This window comes from Hylobates moloch, unplaced genomic scaffold, assembly GCF_009828535.3.
Source record: "Hylobates moloch isolate HMO894 unplaced genomic scaffold, HMol_V3 SCAFFOLD_5, whole genome shotgun sequence".
Taxonomy (NCBI): domain Eukaryota; kingdom Metazoa; phylum Chordata; class Mammalia; order Primates; family Hylobatidae; genus Hylobates; species Hylobates moloch.
In genome coordinates, this window is record NW_026652280.1 from 58,492,303 (window position 1) to 58,516,058 (window position 23,756).

Genomic DNA, 23,756 nt, shown 5'->3' on the forward strand with positions numbered 1-23,756 from the left:
AGAACTCTGTTTTACTTTTCATCCTCTCATTATTCTTATGAGTTGAACTGTTTTTTTTTTTTTTTTTTTTTTTGAGACAGAGTCTTGCTCTGTTGCCCAGGTTGGAGTGCAGTGGCATGATCTCGGCTCACTGCAACCTCCGCCTCCCCAGGTTCAAGCGATTCTCCTGCCTCAGCCTCCCAGGTAGCTGGGATTACAGGCACCCACCACCACCACCACCATGCTGGGTTAATTTCTGTATTTTTCATAGACACGGGGTTTCACCATGTTGGCCAGGCTGGTCTCGAACTCCTGACCTCAAGTTATCCGCACGCCTCGGCCTCCCAAAGTGCTGGGATTACAGGCATAAGCCACCACGTCCAGGGAGCCAAACTATTTTTAAATAAATTAAGAAATAATAATAAATTAGCAAAATCAATTACTTTCAGTCACTACAGTGATGACACAGCCGGTCACACTGACTTCAGTTTCTTCCATATTCCCATTCTACCTATCATTCACAACACTGTCAGATTAATGTTCCTATTTAATATTTAACCACCCACTCAAATTTATATAGTGATTCCTTAATGCCTGCCCCCACAAAGCTACAAATTTTCTGCTTGACATTCAAGGCCTCCAAGACCCGGTCCCATTCACCTGTGCACCTTTACCTTCAATGACGTCTAACACCACACCTCCACTCCATCCTGACTGTCTCTTTATTACCCCCTACCCTCACCACGCACATTTGCACCTCAGTGTTTTGCTTTCTGGCCTTTCCTACCTGGAATTCCCTCCCTTAACCTTTACCCTTATTCAGATTCTTACTTGCCCTTTAAAGCAGTGTTTTTCCATCTCTGCTTTCCTCTGAGAAAATGAGATCAGGCAGAGTCTTCCCAAGTATCAGCCAAGGTGGTCAGTAGCAACTCAACTTAATTCTGAACAGTTTAGTAAACCCAGGAGAAAGACTACATATAGTTGGCGGTGGTTCTGGAAAAAGACCAAAGGTTGACTCTCATTGGCCTGGATAGGGGCACATGCTCACCCCTGAACCAATTACAGCACTTCTGGCTAATTCGGCCTGGGTCACATGATCAAGCTTTGAACTAGGGGCACGGAGCCAGTCTCCCGTAGGCACAGGCCAAGAATAGCAATCAGGGCATTGTCCCTGGAAGAGGAGGAAATTATCCTGGGCAGACAAAAACAGTGGATGTCCGCCATACATTTTCTATCTCACATACCATTTAGAATATTATAGACTCTCTTTCAAATACTTAAATAAGATATACTTTCTTGAGGATTCTATTTAATTTTGAAGCACGATGGTAAAAACATGTACGGGCATGATGTGGCATCTAAAAAAGTGGAGAGTTATCTTTTTATTCTCCTTCTGCAAGCATTGTTAGTCAGGTCAATCATAACCTACAGTGAGATAATATTGCCAGACAGCTGGCACCGGGGCTTATGGCTGTATTCCCAGCACTTTGGGAGCCTGATGCAGGAGGAATGCTTGAGGCCAACTGTTCCAGACCAGCCTGAGCAACTTAGTGCGAGCAAGATACTGTCTCTAAAACAAAAATTTATAAGAATAGTAATATTGCCAGATTAATCTTCCTCAGTTATTGATTGACAGATTTGAAAAGGACTAATTCATGTGGTATTAAGCGTCTTAACTAAATCAAGCATTTTGTCCTTGTTTCCTGTGCCGTTAGACACTGATGAACTTCTAAATTCATCCTTTTGAATGCATCAAAGGAATGAAGACATTCACCCTTTGGCGCATTCAAAACAGAAAACAAGTTTGGTAATAGGTCGTAATGACCATAGTTATAAAAATAAACAGTAATTTAGCTTTAGGCTGGGTGCAGTGACTCACCCCTGTAATCCCAGCACACTGGGAGGCCAACTTGGGCAGATCGTTTGAGCCCAGGAGTCGGAGACCAGCCTGGGCAACATAGCGAGAATCTCCTCTCTACAAAACATACAAAAATTAGCTGTGTGTTGGCTGGGCGCAGTGGCTCACGCCTGTAATCCCAGCACCTTGGGAGGCCGAGGTGGGCGGATCACCTGAAGTCGAGAGTTCCAGACTGGCCTGACCAACATGAAGAAACCCTATCTCTAGTAAAAATACAAAATTAGCCGGGCGTGGTGGTGCATGCCTGCAATCCCAGCTACTCGGGAGGCTGAGGCAGTAGAATGGCTTGAACCCGGGAGGCAGAGGTTGCAGTGAGCAGAGATCACACCATTGCACTCAAGTTTGGGCAACAAGAGTGAAACTCCGTCTCAAAAAAAAAAAAAAAAAAAAAAGTAGCTGTGTGTGGTGACATGTACCTGTGGTCCCAGCTACTTGGGAGGCTGAGGCCAGGGATTCGCTTGAGCCCAGGAGGCGGAGGTTGTAGTAAGCCGACATCCTTCCACTGCACTCCAGCCTGGCCAATGGGAGTAAAACCTTGTCTCCAAATAATAATATAATAAATAAATTAATTAAACTAAAGAGGAGAATGGGGGGGATAGGAAAAGAAGGGGAAAAATTGGAACTTTGAAGTCAGAGTACTCCAAATCTATTTTCCCACCATTTACTAGGTACAACTTTGGCAAAATTTTGCACTTTCTCCAAGCCTCAGTTTTCTGTATGTGTAAAATGAGAATAACAACTGTATATAGGTTGTTTTAAGGATTAAATGAGACCATGCATGTGAAATATTTAGCACAATACCTGGAGTAAAGCCAAGTGCTAATTAGCAACATATATATATTATTTTATTTATTTATTTATTTATTTATTTATTTATTTATTTATTTTGAGATGGAGTCTCACTCTTTCGCCCAGGCTGGAATGCAGTGGCGTGATCTCAGCTCACTGCAACCTCTGCCTCCGGGGTTCAAGCGATTTTCCTGCTTCAGCCTCTGAAGTAGCTAGGTCTACAGGTTTGTGCCACCACGCCTGGCTAATTTTTTGTATTTTTGATAGAGACAGGGTTTCACTGTGTTAGCCAGAATGGTCTTGATCTCCTGACCTCGTGATCCATCCGCCTCGGCCTCCCAAAGTGCCACCGCCCCTGGCCCATTATTATTAATATTAATTCTTCAGGTAAGTTATTTGAAGGAAAAGATGAATGATCTAATACTTTGGAAGCAGGATTAGAAACAAATTGAATGGGTTAGGCTGGGTGTGGTGGCTCATGCCTGTAATCCCAGCACTTTGGGAGGCCAAGGTGGGATCACAAGGTCAGGAGATCGAGACCATCCTGGCTAACACGGTGAAACCCCATCTCTACTAAAAATACAAAAAATTAGCTAGGCGTGGTGGTGGAAGCCTGTAGTCCCAGCTACTTGGGAGGCTGAGGCAGGAGAATGGCGTGAACCCAGGAAGCGGAGCTTACAGTGAGCCAAGATCACACCATTGCACTCCAGCTTGGGTGACAGAATGAGACTCCATCTCAAAACAAACAAACAAACAAAAAACTTGACAGTACATTTGCAAGCATAAACCAAGATGGGTCTGGCTAGATTCCTGAGCAAAGAGGTAGAGGGGTCCCTTGTGGATGTCAAGGGGTGAGGGTCAGCCACGAATGCTTTTGTAAAATCAGGGATTGTTGTGTCTTCCTCACATCTCTATCATGTGTGACTGTATCCCAGGACACAGCTGTGGAACGAGTGGAAGAATGACTCTAGGATACACTCATGAGGACATATGTCCATTCAGAAATCATGAAGTGATTCTTTAAGAATTTTATAAACCATCTTTGGGCTGGGCACGGTGGCTCACACCTGTAATTCCAGCAGTTTGGGAGGCTGAGGCGGGTGGATCATCTGAGGTGTGAGACCAGCCTGGCTAACACAGTGAAACCCCGTCTCTACTAAAAATACAAAAATTAGCCGGGCGTGGTGGCACATGCCTGTTATCCCAGCTACTCTGAGGCAGGAGAATAGCTTGAATCTGGGAAGTGGAGGTTGCAGTGAGCCAAGATCGCACCACTGCACTCAGCCTGGGTGACAGAGCCAGAATCCGTTTCAAAATAAAAAAAAAAATTATAAGCAATCTTTAATTTCTAGAAAAGGAGAGATCATGATAACCATACCTATCTTTGTAAGTGATCACTGAATGTCCTAGCAGCATATGGATCCCTAAAAACCAGCCAATCAATACCTTAGCCTTGGTTGCTATGTTGCTGCTGTTTCCAGAATACCTGAGCTCTGGACAGGTATGCAGCACAATGGGCTATGAGGCTGGGATCAGATTCAAAGGACAATTCATTTTCAAATTCAGTTCGGCTGATTTGCTGAATGTGTGTGGAGTGGTCAAATCAAAGCCTCTTCAGGTAGTTTTAAGTACTTAGATTTGTTTACCTTGTTTCTTTCTTTTTTAAAAAAGCATTGGCTGGGCGAGGTGGCTCACACCTGTAATCCCAGCACTTTGGGAGGCTGAGGTGGATGGATCACCTGAGGTCAGGAGTTCGAGACCAGCCCAACCAACCTGGTGAAACCCTGTCTCTACTAAAAATACAAAAATTAGCTGGGCGTGGTGGTGGGTGCCTGTAATCCCATCTATTTGGGAGGCTGAGGCAGGAGAATCACTTGAATCTGGGAGGCGGAGGTTGCAGTGAGCTGAGATAGCACCATTGCACTCCAGTCTAGGCAACAGAGCAAGACTCCGTCTCAAAGAAAAACAAATAAAAAAAGTGTTGGCCGGACGTGGTGGCTCACGCTTGTAATCCCAGCACTTTGGGAGGCCGAGGCGGGCGGATCACGAGGTCAGGAAATCGAGACCACGGTGAAACCCATCTCTACTAAAAAATACAAAAAAATTAGACAGGCGTGGTGGCGGGCGCCTGTAGTCCCAGCTACTCGGAGAGGCTGAGGCAGGAGAATGGCGTGAACCCGGGAGGCGGAGCTTGCAGTGAGCCGAGATTGCGCCACTGCACTCCAGCCTGGGTGACAGCGCGAGACTCCGTCTCAAAAAAAAAAAAAAAAGTGTTATTCTGGTGTATCTTGTCTACCTGTTCAGATCGCTTGCTGGCTGCCATTTGTGAAAATTACTTAAATGTGGGCTGAGACTGCAAATAAAACAGTAGTGACAACAACAGATTTTAATCAATAAAGACCACATACATTGAGAAGGCAATATATAAAGATATAAGAAAAAGAAGTAAAAACACTTTTAACAATTACCTAAGTGCTGTGTAAATAAGGTTTAAGAATGGTGATTGAGACTGAGCTATATAAAGTTCAATAGGGTGTGATGACAGAGCTATTACAATATGCATGAAAAATGTCATTTTTTAAAAAACAAAAGACGTATTCTATAACTACTATACCATTAGATTTTGGCTAAAAGTATTGAAAAACAGAAGGCTAAAAGAGAAAATGTGTTAAGAAAACTAATACTATAAAAGAAGGTAAATAGGCTACAAATAAAGAAACATGAGATTGAAAGATGTTTGATGAGTTTTTGCTGAACCTGAATTTTTGCAGAGGAGTGGTGAGGTGAAGGTGTTGGGAAGGGGTGGAGGAATCTCTAGCCCTCCATATCAAAGAAAAGCCAGGATTTTAAGCCCAGAGCCTGGAACTTTCTTGGGACTCTATAATGACCAGCATCTGCCACTGTAATTACGAAACGTGTTACCTGACCAACTTCATGCTACAATGTTAGCTTATTGGTGTGAAGCAAAACAAAATTTTACTTTCTTAACATCCTTTAAATAGGTGTTACTTCCCTTCATAGCACTGCCATGCTTGGTCAGGGAGGAAGGGAAATCTAAATCCTCATGTAACAGCTTTAAAAATGTTCCAGCTATTATTTTTAAGCCTATACGTTTTCCCCTCTAAGATTCTCTAACTTCTTCTGTTTTATGTTTTTTTCTTTCTTTGATGTTTTAGGTATTTTTAATTTGCTCTCAATACAAGTGCCAAATACTTATTAGAAGTTCTTTAGATCTTGCCTTTAGAATGTACAATGTAAAATTCTAAATTTATAATCAGAATAAAAATAATTTTCCTTTAATTTGTGTGGCATATAATTTCCAAGTATTTTTTTCTTTGTTATAACTGAATATCACAACTTATTTCAGGATCAAAATATAGTGTGAGGAAGAAAAGATTTATCTAGTGATCAAACCTAAATTTAATTTTAACATTTTCCCCTGGGGTAAAATAGGGATGAAAAATAAGTTATGAATGTCTATATTCTGGCCATAGTTTAAATAGATAATATTTTCTGTCTTCAGTGATATTTTCATCTAATAATCAAATATTTGTTAAATAATTAAAGCAAACCTCCTAGAGAATAACAGAAATTACGAGGAAAGTCTTATATATAAAATAACGAATTAACTATTGCTAGTTAAATTTATGTTTATGTTTCTTTAAAAAAAAAAAAAAGATGGCCGGGCGCAGTGGCTCACGCCTGTAATCCCAGCACTTTAGGAGGCTGAGGTGGGCGGATCATGAGGTCAAGAGATTGAGACCATCCTGGCCAACATAGTGAAACCCCGTCTCTACTAAAAAAAATACAAAAAATTAGCCAGGTGTGGTGACGCGCGCCTGTAGTCCCAACTACACGGAAGGCTGTGGCGGGAGAATTGCTTGAACCCGGGAGGCGGAGGTTGCAGTGAGCCAAGATGGCGCCACTGCACTCCAGCCTGGCAACACAGTGAAACTCCGTCTCAAAATACTACTACTACTACTACTACTACTACTACTACTACTACTACTACTACTACTACTACTACTACTACTACTAATAATAATAATAGTTACAGTCTGTGACTAGCCTGATCATAAATCAGTGCAGCACCTCTCTGAGTCTTAACAGATGCTCCACTTATTTCACTTATAGTCATCTCTCCTTTAGCACTCAGTCTATGTTGGTGTCCCAAGGTGCTGCTCCTAAGGCACATCCATCAGCCTAAACTTTCATCATTTTCCCTGGTAGTGTGAGCAGAGGACTAGTAGCACTTGAGGGTTTTTTAGGCCCTTAGAAATCTACAAGAATCTTATCTACTTCACAACAAAATCAAATGCCATGCAAGATTGTGGCTTTTATAACAACCATCATGGCCACAAAACATAGATAATAGATATAGATAATCTCTATATATAATTGTATGGACTTTTACATATACTACATACAGATGGTAGTTTGGACTTTTTTTTTTATTATTACTAAAAGCGGTAACTAATTTCTCCGGTTAATTTTGAGAAATGTTTTATAAGTCTGAGGATGCAATTTTAAAGACAATCCAGCAAGTGCTTTCTACAATTGTCCACTTGGCTCAGATGAGTCTCCATGTTTGAGTGCATTTTAGACTAGTTCATTGAACATGATAGAAGATACCAAGGATTCAAAATCTCCCAAACACTTGAATCTTGTAAGTTATTCTTGTGAGTATCCACTTGAGAACATTTGCAGGGAAGAGCAAGCATCAAAGGAATTGTAGTTTGGTTAAAAACAAATAAACAAACATAGGTTGAGTCCAGAAAGAACTGGAGCTTGAGCCCTGCAGTGTCACATACTGGTTGTGTGGGTTTGGGTAGTTTCTCAACATCACTGACCTCAGTTTCCTCAGCTGTAAAAGAAGAGAGCAACACCTACTTGATAGGGTTGATGTGAAGACTAAATAAGTTAAATGAGAAAGCACAGAAAGTGCTCAGCTCAGCCACTGACACATAGAATATATTCAATAAATGGTAACCAATGTTATTAAAAATATATTAAGAAGCAATATCTAAGGCATGACTCCTATTTATAATGTTGGCTACCATAATCTGGACAGTTGTTCCCTATCTCTTCTGTTCAATCTTGGAAAAAATATTTTTGGAATAAGAAATGAAAAAATTTTTAATAGTTTTACACAAACTATATTAGAAAACAAATTAACTTGAATTTAGAAGCAATAACTTCTGTGCCTTAAAAGGGGTGCCTAAATAGTATTTTCAGATAGTTATATGTGTTTATAATGTTCCTTCCCTGTGATAAACTGAGGATGGAGGAGTAAATTGAATCAAAATATATGGTGAAAAATAACTGGATTCAGAAGACTCTGAGAGACAAAAAAAAAAAAAAAAAGCAGCAGATGATAGGAACATTTCATTCCAATCCCTTAAAATGTGATTCTCTGTTTCTCTGTCAGATCAGATGACAAAAGAAACATATTGTCTAGGCTCAGGCTGGCTGGAGATTGATCTGCTGAATGGAGCTAAAAACAAATTTCCAAGAAAATTTAATAGATTGACCTTCCCTATACCATACCAATAAATTTTATGGGAGAAATTACCCCTCTTTAATGAAAGGAATAAGATGTTGCTCCATTTCTAACTTAATCCGTGTAAATCACCCGGGAAGGGTAGGCTTGTCCAATAAATGTTCTCCAATAAAATGAATTGCAAAGAGGCTAGACTGTTTAATAACAAGATGAAATTTTCAATTATTTGAGGAAGCTGCATTTACTATATAACAAAAAGCATTATTGCCACAGGAGAAATACTTTCAAGATTCACTGTTCTTTCACTAATATAAATAACTCCTTTTGGGCAGTTCTGATTATTTAGAATCCAATAGAAAAAGAACATTGTTGGTAATATCTGCTGTAATAGAAAGCAATATCGAATCCTCTTTTCTGGAAGCATAGGATTGTGATGGCTAGACAATGTTCCTACAATTCGTTGCTTAAACTGTTTCATGGTTCTTTTTACTATGTGAACTTTCTTTTTTTTCTTTTTTTTTTTTTTTTTTTTGAGACGGAGTCTCGCTCTGTCCCCCAGGCTGGAGTGCAGTGGCGCAATCTTGGCTCACTGCAAGCTCCGCCTCCCGGGTTCACGCCATTCTCCTGCCTCAGCCTCTCCGAGTAGCTGGGACTACAGGCGCCCGCCACCATGCCTGGCTAATTTTTTTTGTATTTTTAGTAGAGACGGGGTTTCACCGTGGTCTCGATCTCCTGACCTCGTGATCCGCCCACCTCGGCCTCCCAAAGTGCTGGGATTACAAGCGTGAGCCACCGCGCCCGGCCTGAACTTTCTTAGATTAGTTCAAATTTGCGTTTTTACCTGAGGTTGTTCCTTAAGGGTTCTATGTAAAATAGATTTAGAACGGAATTGGCCTCTTTCCCAGAGCTGAGGGCTTATAGTGGCTTGGGCAGCTTGGGCAAAGAGACCATTAAGAAAATTCGTGTGGTAGGAGAGAGGCAGTGGCTTGGACCAGGGTGGTGCCAGTGGAGATAAGAGTAGTGGACAGATTATATATATATAATTTTTTTTTTTTTTTTTTTTTTTTGAGACAGAGTCTCGCTCTGTCGCCCAGGCTGGAGTGCTGTGGCGTGATCTTGACTCACCGCAACTTCCGCCTCCTGGGTTCAAGCAATTTTCCTGCCTCAGCTTCCCGAGTAGCTGAGATTACAGGCACCCACCACCACGCTCAGCTAATTTTTGTATTTTTATTAGAGATGGGGTTTCACCATGTTGGCCAGGCTGGTCTCGAACTTCTGACCTCGTGATCTGCCTGCCTCTGCCTCCCAAAGTGCTGGGATTACAAGCGTGAGCCACTGCGCCCGACCTAGAGATATATTTTGAAGGAAGAACCAGTAGATTTATTTGCTAATGATTTGGTTATAGATTATGAAGGGAAGGGAAAAATTAGGAATACCACAAAGTTTGAGGCTAGAATAATTGAATGGGAGTGGAGCCATTTACAGAGCTGGTAAACTGGGAGAGTGTTAGATTTGAGAAGGAAGATAAAAGGTAACATGGTATGAGTCTTCTGTGTATAAGAAACATTTTTAAAAATTAAAATAAAGCACTATCAAGACTTTGCTTTTGAAAACATGTTCTAAATTTTTTTCCTTGATATAGTATTGTTTTGGTGTAATCTTCAGACCTCTTTTAAACTATTTAACACTTTGATAGCTCTACAGATAATCATAATAGATCATAAAATATTTACTACTCATTTGTATTGCAAAGGGTTAGTTTATCTTTTATGAAGATTAGGAAAACCTTTAAAAGACAAATTTTTCAGCCCTCTCTCCAAGTGCCATTATTTTACCCCCCAAAACACAATGAATTACATGCTTTTGAAAATCAATATATTTGTTTCAATAGCAGTACTAACTGGGATGGCAGGGCTAAGCCAATTTATTTAATGGAGTAGTTTTTGTTTTGGGATTGAGTCATTCCTTGTTGAACCTGCATACATATAAAGACTTGGTTTCATTAAAACAAACAACAAACAAACAACTTCAGGACAGAAATGCTTTTATTTTTAACTCTGAGATTTAACCAGGAAAACGACAATTTTAAAAGCTGAGTTTAGAGGCAGAATTAATAGCAACTCATTTCTCAAACAAAAGATAAGAGTGCCATCTAGTGTTCATTAGGAGTATCTGTAACTTGGACTACTATTTTCTCAATTACAGCAGACAAACAAATGAGAGGGAGACAAAGGAAAAAGACCACTGTGATAGCCACAGCAATTGAAAATAGGGACATGATTCCTGAGAGCTCAGAGAGGGGCACCAGATCTGAATTTAGAAATCAAGGAGTTGCATCATGAAGTAGCTACCTCCTGAGCTGATAAAGGAGGAACAGTCACAGGTGACAAGGGCAGGAAGAGCACTGATGTCTAAGACATGAGTCAAGGTGGGAAATCAAAGAACAACATGATATTGTGGGCAAGTTTAACTGCTTGAGATAAAGCAGGGTAAAGTGAGTGCCTGGAAGGAAGGCTAGAAACGGGAGCAAAGCTGAGATCAAAGAGAGTTTGTATTTTCTATGCAATGGGAAGCCACTCAGGAGACAGCCTTTCATGGTGGCCCACCCCTGTAGTACTAGCTACTCGGGAGGCTGAGGCAGGAGGATGGCTTGAGCCCAGAAGCTTGAGGCTGCAGTAAACTATGGTCATGTCACTGCACTTCAGCTTGGGTGACAGAGCAAGACCCTGTCTCTAAAAAAAAAGATAAAGATAGAAAACAGAGAAACAGCCTTGCAATTCAGATACAACCCTGGCAGCATGTGGGGGATGTATTGGGGTGGGAATTGAGACTGAAATTATGATGTAATTATAGTAGATGATGGTAGTAGTAAGCAGGAAAAAAGGATGGCTCAAATAATTGGAAGAAAAATAAATAATTAGGTTTGATGGCTGGATGTCATCTTTTAGAGTTCAGATTGATTGTATTTTTATCAATTAACATTTTAAAATTCTATTTAAAAGAGTAAAGTTAGTGGGAAAGATGACTAATTTCATGTTAACAAGTTAACCTTGAGCTGCATGAGAAATGGTGATGTGTTGATGCTAACAGGCAATTGAATATCAGGTTCTTGAAGCTTTGAGGAGAGGGTTAAGTGGAAGATATAAATTTACTTTCATCAGCACAAAGGTGGTTGCTGAAACAATGTGAACAAGATCACCCAGGAAATATATATAGTATAAAATAAGAGCATGGATAGAAAAGACATTACTAATGCTTAGTTTAAAAGAATGATTTGAATTTGGATATGTTCCGAATATATTAGAAAGAAAGGAGATAATTTCTTTAATCTCAAATTATAATTCACTGATGAGGATCAGTGTTTCAGAAGTTCCCTGTTGAGGTCTATCTATACAAATATTCAATTAATACATTTTCTATTTATGAACTATATTAATCAGGACCCTTTCAGCAAAGGATAGGAGCTAAAGTTGCAAAATAGTTCAGAGAGTGCTCATATCCTTCATCCAGCTTCCCCAATGTTAACTGACATCTTATATAATTTTAGTACAATAACTTGACAATTTTTTATCCCAGAAAAGATGGTATCCTTTCTAAAACATTGTGCCACAAATTCCTAGTTAATTAAGATGAGATGTGACTATTATATTTAATAGCATTTCCTTAGAATTAAAGAACAAATTTAAATCTGGAAGTTCTTAAAGTCAAGGACATTTGACATCTTTGCTCTTTTCCAGTTGTATTTTAGATAAAAAGTTTGCTTGTCTAGATAAGAAATTGGGCTGTTTTTCCTCCCCTAGAGTACTGATGAAAAGTACCACAATAATTATTGAATAATATATAGGAAATGTCAACAGAGAAATGGAAACTATAAAAAAAGAGCCAAACACATATTCAATTGTACTGAAAAGTACAATTTCTGAAATAAAAACGTTTACTGGCTGGGCTTAATAGTGATTGGGGATAGCAGAAGAAAGGGTCAGTGTGTTAATCTGAGTTTTCTGAGAAGTAAACACCAAGAAGGAATCAAACATGCAAGGATTTCTTTTTATTGCAATAGTTTTGGGGGAACAGGTGGTTTTCTTGTTACATGGATAAGTTCTATAGTGGTAATTTCTGAGATTTTGGTGCACCTGTCACCCAAGCAAATACACTGTACCAATGTACAGTCTTTTATCCCTCACCCCCTCCCTCCCTTCCTACCAAGCCTCCAAAGTCCATTATATAATTCTTATTCGTGTCATCATAGTTTAGCTCCTATTTATAAGTGAGAACATACAATATTTGTTTTTCCATTCCTGAGTTACTTCACTTAGAATAATGGTCTCCAAATAACGGTCTCCAACTCCATCCAGGTTGCTGCAAATGTCATTATTTTATTCCTTTTTATGGCTGAGTAGTACTTCACAGTGTATATATACCACATTTTATCCACTTGTTGGTTGATGGACACTTAGGCTGGTTCCATATTTTTGCAATTGCAAATTGTGCTGCTATAAACATGCATCTGCAAGTGTCTTTTTCATATAATGACTTCTTTTCCTCTGGGTATGTACCCAGTAGTGGGATTGCTGGATCAAATGGTAATTCTTTTTTTTTTTTTTTTTTTTTTTTTGTGACAGAGTCTCACTCTGTCATCCAGGCTGAAGTGCAGTGGCATGATCTCGGCTCACTGCAACCTCTGCCCTCTGGTTTCCAGCAATTCTCCTACCTCAGCCTCTCAGGTAGCTGAAACTACAGGCGCCCACAACCACACCTGGCTAATTTTTGTATTTTTAGTAGAGACGGGGTTTCGCCATGTTGGCCAGGCTGGTCTCGGACTCCTGATCTCAAGTGATTTACCTGCCTCAGCCTTCCAAAGTGCTGGGATTACAGGTGTGAGCCACCGCGCCCGGCCTGGATCAAATGGTAGATCTACTTTTAGTTCTTTAAGGAATCTCCATACTGTTTTCCATGATGGTTGTGCTAGTTTATATTCCCACCAGCAGTGTAAAAGTGTTCCCTTTTCACCACATCCATGCCAACATTTATTATTTTTTTATTTTTAATTATGGCCATTCTTGCAGGAGAAGGTGGTGTCTCATTGTGGTTTTAATTTGCCTTTCCCTGATAATTAGTGATGTTGAGCATTTTTTCATATCAAAACTGCAAGGATTTTATTAGTGGAAACACTTGTGAGAGAAAATGGAGAGAGAGCTGGAGAAGATTGGGACAACCATCAAATTGTAATGCAAGTCTGACCCCAAGTGAAGAAGAGAGGTTTGGAAAGACAACAGAGAGTCCTTGAGTCAAAGCCAGCCAGCAGAGGACTCCAGTGTCTCCCAGGAGCAGGCTTCCCTTAGCTCCCTGCCACCGTCATTCATGTCAAGCATACTCCAGATGCAAATGCAGCAATAGATTTCAGAGCACAGTAGCTATGGCCTGTGAGCAATTATAGTCCCTGAAACTGGAGATCTGAGAGGTATATTCTTGTGGCTGCTGCCATTGACCACTTCTGTTCCACAAAGTTGTGTTTCTACATAAGTGTGAGGAGCAACTCCTTTATAGCTCCTGCCGGCCTTTCTTCCTGAGAGGAAACTCAGAAGAGAGAAGTTAGTGTGATAAACAATAGCCGCTGTTACCATAGTTGCTCTCGGGGGCCACAGTTGGAACTCATCCTATCCCTCCTCTTCATTCCATCTGACTGGATCACAGATTTGTCCACCAGTCCTCTGTCCTTCACATAACAATCCTGCATTGGTTGAGCATTCAAATGTCTTCGGAGCTCTACAACTCTAACAATTAGGTCTTTAGCCTGCCACTCAGCTAGACCTACCATTCCCCTGTAGAAATAAGGGCTTCTTTGTAAGCTCTCACTGAAGATCTGTGGTTTGTCCCTAAATTTTTGCTAATAGTCTTCAATCCCTCATTATCCTTCTGCAGAACATCAATGCAATTTAGCAATAACCAGCCAACTCCACTGACTTTGTAGGTATTGTTTCCCCATATTTTTCAAAAGTCTCTGTTTTTTTGTCTGTTTGAGATGGAGTCTCACTCACTCTGTCGCCCAAGCTGGAGTGAAGTGGCCCTATCTCAGCTCACTGAAAACTCCACTTTTCAGGTTCAAGTGATTCTTCTGCCTCAGCCTCCCGAGTAGCTGGGATTGCAGGTGTGCGCCACCATGCCCGGCTAATTTTTGTATTTTTAGTAGTGATGGGGTTTCACCATATTGGCCAACCTGGTCTTGAACTCATGGCCTTAAGCGATCCACCTGCCTTGGCCTCCTAAAGTGCTGGGATTACAGGCGTGACTCACTGTGCCTGGCCTCAAAAGTCTCTTAACTTACTTTTTACAATACTGCTCTCCACTGATACAGTTTCTCAGTTCACCACCAGTGAAATATTCCACAATAGAGTTGCTGTCTTTTTCCAGGGGCTCTCTTTGCTCCACTTGCCAATAGAATAGCATCCTGTGTGCCTGCCAGGTAGTGGGTGAGTCAACCCCAGAGCCTCACCTCACTGCGTGTTTTGTCAATCCACCCATGATTTAACTTATTTTATTCAGGTGTCCCTTCAGAGCAAACACTAAGACTGGATTAAACATGAAAGGCTTTTATTCAGGGAAATTATTGTTATAGAAAATGTGGGGGAAGGGAACTGGGAAGGCTGTGAGAACCTCCAAGTCTGTCCTGGAGTGAAGGGGAGAGGGAAGGAAGGTTAGGCGGAAGCTTCCTAGGCTGTCTTGAAATCCAGGGAAAATTCAGCAAGGCCACTGGGGAGTACTTGAGCCAAAGTCAGCCATTAGAAGGGTCCTTAAACATTTGCCATACTCAGTGTTCGAGTGGGTGCAGCCTGTGGGAAGTGTGTCCTCAGCACAAACATAGTGATGAATTTCAGAGTGTGGCAGCTCGGACCCTCAGTCAATTATGCTTCTGGTAGCTACAGGCTTGGTCATTCTCATGACCACTATAGTCCATGAACTTGGAGAAGGACCATTAGAAATTATGCATTTTGAAAATGAAGGGAAAGGCCGGGCGCGGTGGCTCACGCTTGTAATCCCAGCACTTTGGGAGGCCGAGGCGGGCGGATCACGAGGTCAGGAGATCGAGACCACGATGAAACCCCGTCTCTACTGAAAATACAAAAAATTAGCCGGGCGTGGTGGCGGGCGCCTGTAGTCCCAGCTACTAGGAGAGGCTGAGGCAGGGGAATGGCGTGAATCCGGGAGGCGGAGCTTGCAGTGAGCCGAGATTGCGCCACTGCACTCCAGCCTGGGCGACAGAGCGAGACTCCGTCTCAAAAAAAAAAAAAGAAAATGAAGGGAAGGAAAGATGAACAACAATGAGCACAGCCTCAGTGATGTGTGGGATATTTTAAATGATCTGTATTAGTCTATTTTCACACTGCTCTACAGAACTTCCCGAAACTGGGTAGTGTATAAAGGAAAGAGGTGTAATTGACTCACAGTTCTTCATGGCTAGGGGGGCCTCAGGAAACTCCCAATCATGGTGGAAGGTGAAGGGGAGGCAGGGACCTTCTTCACAAGGCAGCAGGAGAGAGAATGATGTAGGATGAACTGCCAAACACTTATAAAACCATCAGACTTGTGAGAACTCAGTATGAGAAGAACAGCATGGAGCAAACTGCCCCCATGATCCAATTACCTCTACCTGGTCTCTCCCTTGACATGTGGGGATTATGGGGATTATAATTCAGAATGAGATTTGGGTGGGGACACAAAGCCTGACCATATCATTGTCTAACATAAGTATAATTTCAGTCCCAGAATGAGAAGGGAAAGAGAATGGAACAAAAAAAAGAGCTGAAGAAAAAAATAATTGAAATTTCCCCAAATTTGGTGAAAATAATCTACTTACATATCAAGAAGCTCAACAAATGCCAGCAAGATAAGTACAAGAAAATCATAACTGGACACATCATAGCGCAACTACCAAAAACTGAAGTAAAGAGATTATATTGAAAGCAGCTGGAGAATGACATTATATAAAGAAAAACAGTGACATAAGTGATGGATAATTTTTTCCTGAGAAACAGTGGATGCCAGAAAAAAATGGAAAAACATCTTTAAAGTGTATCTGGAACATTCATCAACATGAATCATGTGTTAAGACACAAAACACATCTCACAAAATTTCCAAAATATTGAAATTTTACTGAGTATGTTCCTTGAACACAATGAAATTAAAGAATAGAAAAGAAGTAAAGTTGTCTTTATCCACAGGTGACATGACTGTTTCTACAGAAACATCAGAACGAATGCCCAAAGAGCGCTAGGTGTATTAAGTGAATTAGTACAAGGTCAAAAGTACAAGGTCAAGACACAAAATTCAATTATATTTCTGCTAACTGGTAAATAATTAAAAATTAACATTTAAAATGCCATTTACAATCACATAAAAAATGTAAATCACTTAAATGTAAATGTATAAAAATTATGCAAGATCTCTACACTAAAAAAAATAAAACATTGAAAGAGATATTAAATAAAACATGAGTGAATGGAGAGCTGTATCACAATCATGGATTAGAAGACACAATATTGTTAAGATTAATAGTCTTCCAAAAGCGATCTGTAGATTCAACGCAATTCCAACCAAAATTCAAATAGAACTTATTTTTGGAAATTGACACATTGACTCTAAAAATTTAATGGAAATGCAAAAGGCCAACAAGAGCCAAAACAATCTTGAAAAATCAAAGCAAAGCTGGAAGATGTACACTACCTTATTTCAAGACTTTGTTTAAAGCTACAGTGGGGCGGGGTATGGTGGTTCACACTCGTAATCCCAACACTTTGGGAGGCCGAGGTGGGCAGATTACCTGAAGTCAAGAGTTCGAGACCAGCCTGACCAACCTGGTGAAACCCTGTCTCTACTAAAAATACAAAATTAGCCTGGCATGGTGGCACGTGCCTGTAATCCCAGCTGCTCAGAAGGCTGAGTCAGGAGAATCCCTTAGAACCCAGGAGGTGGAGGTTGCAGTGAGCCGAGATCATGCCACCACTGCACTCCAGCCTGGGCGACAGAGCGAGACTCTGTCTCAAAAAAAAAAAAAAGAAAAGAAAATATAAATAAACTTAATTATACGAAAAGATCTCAATGACAATAATATAAGTGAAATTGAAACTACAATGAAATGTGTTTTATCTGTTGTATTAATCATGATAAAAAGTGAAAACACTTGGCATTAGCTGGGAATGAGGAAAAGTGAGGAAACAGGTTTTGTTGGTTTGTTTGTTTGTTTTGTTGGTTTGTTTGTTTTGTTTGTTTGTTTGTTTTTTTGAGATGGAGTCTCGCTCTGTCGCCCAGGCTGGAGTGCAGTGATGTGATTTCACTTACTGCAACCCCCGCCTCCTAGGTTCAAGCAATTCTCCTGACTCAGCCTCCCAAGTAGCTGGGATTACAGGCGTATGCCACCATGCCCAGCTAATTTTTGTATTTTTAGTAGAGATGGGGTTTCACCATGTTGGCCAGGCTGGTCTTAAACTCCTGATCTCAGGTGATTCTCCTGCCTTGGCTTCCCAGAATGCTGGGATTTCAGGCGTGAGCCACCACACCCCGCAGAAACAGGCATTTTTATACATTCTGGGTAGGAGCATAAATTGATGTCCTCTCTAAGGAGGGCAATTTGACCCAGTGACTGAACTTATGATATTTATCTTGTGGCTACATTCTGAGAACTACAAAATAACTCTTGGCAGAACATGAGCTCTGAGAGACCTGGCCAACTCCAGCGTGGCTTCTGGCTGCCTAAAGCTGCATCCCTGGGACAACCTCACTCCCTTTGAGTTCCTGTCTGTGAAAGCTCAAGCTCAGTTTGTTCTAGCCAACACCTGACAATAGGCCCTGACTCCTTCTTTCTTAGAGAATTTAGTTGAAAGAAGCTTACATTTGTAAATCCTTTCTCCATCCCTTTGGGTTATAGAGCCATTGATTTGTGTCTGTTGGATTCAATCAACTATAGATCAAAAATACTTGGAAAAAAATTGCATTGTACTGAACATGTACAGACTTTTTTCTTGTCAGCATTCCCTAAACAATACAGAATAACAATTATTTATATAGCTTTTATTATATTAGATATTATAAGTAATCAAAGATTATTTAAAGTATACGAGAGGATACATGTAAGTTATATGCAAATACTACACTATTTTATATCAAGGATTTGTGATCTGGGAATTTTAGTATCTTTGGGGGTCCTGGAATCAATCCCCCATGGATACTGACGGTATATATACATATCTCATATAAACCAGGCATGTCATTCTCAGGAACCTGAAAGCCATTCCTTTGAAATGTAACCACCAGGAAGGATACATTTCCTCAGTCTGCAGGAGATCCCTAACTTCAATAATTGCCAGCTAGTAGGCCAGGCATGGTGGCTCATGCCTGTGATCCCAGCATTTTGGGAGACTGAGATAAGAGGATTACTTGAGGCCAGGAGTTCGAGACCAGCCTGGCCAACATGATGAAACCCCGTGTCTACTAAAAATATAAAAATTAGCCAGGTGTGGTGTTGTATGCCTGTAGTCCCAGTTACTTGGGAGGCTGAGGCAGGAGAATTGCTTAAACCTGGGAGGCAGGGGTTGCAGTGAGCCAAGATCATGCCACTAAACTCCAGCCTGGGTGACAAAGAGATACTCTGTCTCAAAAAAAAAAAAGAAAAAAAAGCCAGCTAGTAGACATAGCTGGCCTAATCACATTTACACTCACCCACCTTTTTTTTTTTTTCTGGAGTTTCACTCTATTGCCCAGATTTGAGGCGCAGTGACATGATCACAGCTCACTGCAGCCTCGACCTCCTCAAATAATCTGGCTCGAGTGATCCTCCTGCCTCAGCCTCCCAAGTAACTGGGACTACAGGTGTGCACCACCAGGCCCAGCTAATTTTTGTAGTTTTTGTAGATGGAGTTTCACCATGTTGGCCAGGCTGGTCTCAAATTCCTGAGCTCAAGTGATCCATCTGCCTTGGCTTCCCAAAGTTCTGGGATTACAGGTGTGAGCCACTGCAACAGGTTGACCCAACTTCTTACCCACTTTTTGTAATTTTTAAATTCCCTGACTGTATTTGAGCCCCCGTTTATTCCCCTTCCCTTCTCCGTTATTCTTTGATTAAATTGCTCAGTTACCTCTGGATAAATCGGAATGTAGCTCACCTCTTTCAACTACTGTCATTAGTTACTGAATAAAATCTGTTTTCATTACTTTAATGTCTGCCTTTGATTATCTTTAAAAAAAAAAAAAAAAAAAAGAAAATGACATACAGTCTGGGTATGCTGGCTCATCCCTGTAATCCCAGTACTTTGGAAGGCTGAGGCTGGAGGATTGCTCGAGCCCAGGAGTTCAGGACCAGCCTGGGCAGCATAGTCTCTAATATATATATATATATATTCTATTAGCCAGGCAAAATGGTGCACGCCTGTGGCCCCAGTTACTTAGGAGATTGAGGTGGGAGGATCACTTGAGCTAGGGAGGTTGAGGCTGCAGTCAGCCATGACTGTGCCACTGTACTCCACAGAGTGAGACCTTGTCTCAAAAGAAAAAAAGAAAAGAAAAAAGACGGCACAGTGGCTCACACCTGCAATCCCGGCACTTTGAGAGAACAAGGCAGGTGGATCACCTGAGGTCAGGAGTTCAAGATCAGCCTGGCCAACATGGTGAAACCCCAACTCTACTAAAAATACAAAAATTAGCTGGGCATGATGGCATGTGCCCATAATCCCAGCTACTTGAGAGGCTGAGGCAGGAGAATTGCTTGAACTTGGGAGGCAGAGGCTGCAGTGAGCTAAGATTGTACCACTGCAACTGCATTCCAGCCTAAGTAACAGAGTGAGACTGTCTCAAAAAAAAAAAAAAAAAAGAAAGAAAGAAAGAAAAGAAAAGTACAAGTTAGTTCATTATAGCATTGTTTGTGATAGTCACAGATTTGTAACAACTTTTAATTTGTAGGAGTCCATCAAGAGGGGCCTGCTTGAATAAAGCATCATAGCACATCTATACAAACAGTACTATTCAACCATAAAAAACAAGGCACTTTATGAAATGGTAGAAAGATTCCCAAGATTTGTAGTTAGATGAAAAAAGGTGCAGAACAGCATGAGTTGTCATTATTATTTGTCTAGAAAAAGAAAGAAAACAGGTGAATATCAATTGTATGCCATTTATATACTGGAAGGACACTAAGACACTGAAAACAGTGGTTACCTGTTATAAGGAGACAGCAATTACCCCTAAAAGGGCAATCAGGCTCCTGAAATCCAGAGGTGAGCAGAGGCAGACACAGCTCATACTTTGTTGGGGAGCTGCTTCCTGGGCAGCTGATCCTGGACTTCCAGGAGGTGCTAGGCCATGGCAGGTGGCCAGCACTGAGAACAGGCTTGAAGGGATGAAAAGGTAATTTTTTTTTTTTTCAAGATGGAATTTCACTCTTGTTGCCCAGGCTGGAGTGCAGTGGCACAATCTCAGCTCACTGCAACCTCTGCCTCTGGAGTTCAAGTGATTCTCCTGCTTCAGCCTCCAAAGTGGCTGGGATTACAGGAATGCACCACCACACCCGGCTAATTTTTTGTATTTTTAGTAGAGATGGGGTTTCGCCATGTTGGTCAGGCTGGTCTTGAACTCCTGACCTCAAGTGATCCATCTGCCTCGGCCTCCCAAAGTGCTAGGCGTGAGCTGCTGTGTCCGACCTGAAAAGGTAATTTTTGCAGAAGGCAGAGATCAACAGGGCCAAGGTTAGTGGGCCAGGAAGCAGAGTGACTACAGAGCTGCAGGCAGCAGATTGGATTACATTTAATACTCTCCTTGCTCCAAAGTTCTGGAGAGGCACCAGAAAGGGAAATGTCACTTAGCATGTCGGAGATCTGCTGAACCTCCACTCCATGTGGCTGGGATATCCTTATTACAGATTATAGTACATTACTGGATGAACTCTATGGAGCGGGGATGAAAATGCACCACTTGGATTTCCTAATGCAGGGAAGATAGTTGGCAGGGAGCCTCAGCTGCTGCTCCCCAATCCCCTTCCAGGTTGCAACAATACCGTGCTCCCCAGGCTGCTTTCCTTTGAAGGACTGGGTATGGTTGTGAGTGCTGGTTCAGGGTGCTCCTGTAATGGACGGCTTTGGCTTGAGGGTTTCCCACTGGTCTGGTGAAACTTTCTTAGACTAGAAAGGAGTCCCTTTCTAGTCAAGCTTTCTTCTTTCCCCCCTCGCCTTTCACAGGTGTCAGATCAGCTCCACAATCTGAAGGCCCTTCCTGCCCAACCTGCTCCCCTTGTCCCTCCTGGGCATTTCTCCCAATCTACCTCTTGCATCTCTAATACTACTTGCCTAGTACTTCCTTATCAGAGCACCTGAAGTCACACAGACTCCTTATTTTACACTTCTGGTTTCCTGGCCTCTTCAAATATTTGATTTTATTTTTAATGATTATATTCTGAAATCGAGATTTTATTGAAGTTTAGAAAGAGACTGGAAAGAGAGCTTATTTAAGACCCACTAACTAGTGGATTCTATAGGATACTTGGAGTTCACCCAAGGGATTCTCATCAATAATTGAGGAAGATGCAATGGGAGCTCAGAATTATTGACATTACAGGTGTTGTCAATAACCCACTTCTCACTCCCAGGTTTTTAGAGAAGAGGACTCCAAATGGGTCTCTTGGTCTGTTTATTCAGTTCTTTCATCTCTACCACAGTTACTCTAGGTAGTTCCAGAATAGCCTCACTCTTTACTCAGAATCACCATTCCCAACACTCAGATTGATGCATTCCGGCCCACTCTCCAGACTTCTGTACTCAGGAAGATTCCCCTAAGGGCTTTCACTTTCCTTATCTGGTTCTGATCATGTCCCTCCCTCCACCCATTCCCGTACCTGCTCATCAAATGTGTCCAATCATGAAGAGAGTTCAGTTCCTTTCCACAGGACTCTTGGAACCCATTCGAATGTGGAAATATGCCTAGGCACATGTTTAACAGTCCCCAGACATTCCATTTAAAGCAAACATGTGGCTGGGCATGGTGACTCACACCTGTAATCCCAGCACTTTGGGAGGCTAAGCGGGCAGATCACCTGAGGTCAGGAGTTAGAAACCAGCCTGGCTAACATGGTGAAACCCTGTCTCTACTAAAAATACAAAAATTATCCAGGGATGGTGGCTGGCGCCTGTAATCCCAGCTACTCAGGAGGCTGAGGCAGGAGAATTGCTTGAACCTGGGAGGTAGAGGTTGCAATGAGCCGAGATCGCGCCATTGCACTCCAGCCTGGGTGACAGAGCGAGATTCTGTCTCAAAAATAAATAAATAAATAAAGCAAATATGTGGTACTTTGGGTCAGATAACTGCCAAGGGTACTACTTCCCACCTCAGAGGTGCCTGGTATTTTTTGAGTGGCTGCATGGTCAGGGCTATAGTGGGTACCATGGGAGGTGGGCTCACAGCCCTGCAGTTCCTCTGGAGTCAGGGTGCTGAGGCAGTGGTGGCAGTGAAGGGACTGGATGAATCTGCAGAAAAGGCTCTGGGGACAATTTGGATTCCCTTTAACTGGAACAGAGACAAGGTGATGCAGACAGAAAACATTATACATTTAAGCCTGGTCCCAATATCCCTCCAAACTTCAGTGCCTTCAGCGAGGACCATGTTGGAAGCAGGTAGTCATGAGGACACACTGCTCCAGCTGGAAATAACAAATGTTCAAGTAAGGCTGAAACCTTTTACCTTTCTACTATTGTGCCTTGGGATTTCATAATAATTCTGGATGTTGAAACAGAATAGAAATGTTCTGTTGAGAACTGACAGAGAGGTTTGAAGATATTTGGGTAGTATCTGGGCCTTTGACCTTACCTCAGACTAGAAGTGATGGAAAGAAAAGAGGTACCAGGTGATCGGTGAGGACAAGGTGGCAGTCCCCTCACAGCTTTATGAGGTGATCCTGGCCTATAGAAGCCCAGTTTCTACGAAACTAATGCCACTAGGGGCCTTTGTGATACCCAGTGGAGCCATTGGCTTCCAGTTCTAGTTAACTGGATTCCAAGTGAGCCTCTGGGACCTAGAGAAGTTGTCAGAACTGATGTTTTTTCCTTGTTTGGATAGAACTAGTGATGTCAGAAATATCTGCTCTGTGGACACTTGTAAGCACCTGGATTTCTAGGAGTTCACTGTACCTGAGCACAAGAAAGATTGAGGAAGCCAGATCAGTGAACAGACTGGAAAAATTCCTGGAAAATTTGAAGAATGCAGGGATTGAACCAGATGATTACTTCATGAGTCTCTGTGAGAAGAAACTAGAAGAACTCAAAGCTAAGGAGCAGTCAGGAACCCAGACAAGAAAGCTATTCTGGTTTTTATCTCAGAACACGTGTGATATTGGCAGGACGCAGTGGCTCATGTCTGTAATCCCAGCACTTTGGGAGGCCGAGGCAGGCAGATCACTTGAGCTCAGGAGCTCGAGACCAGCCTGGCCAACACGATGAAACCGCATTTTTACTAAAAATACAAAAATCAGCCAGGCATGCTGGTGAGTGCCTGTAGTCTGAGCTACTGGGGAGGCTGAGGCAGGAGAATCACTTGAA

The 23,756-nt window shown here is 41.7% G+C and overlaps 1 pseudogene; it reads left to right on the forward strand.

Annotated features, from left to right (window-relative positions):
* LOC131383563 (nuclease EXOG, mitochondrial-like) overlaps nucleotides 1–23,756 on the forward strand; it is a 47,440-nt pseudogene that overhangs the window by 20,410 nt on the left and 3,274 nt on the right.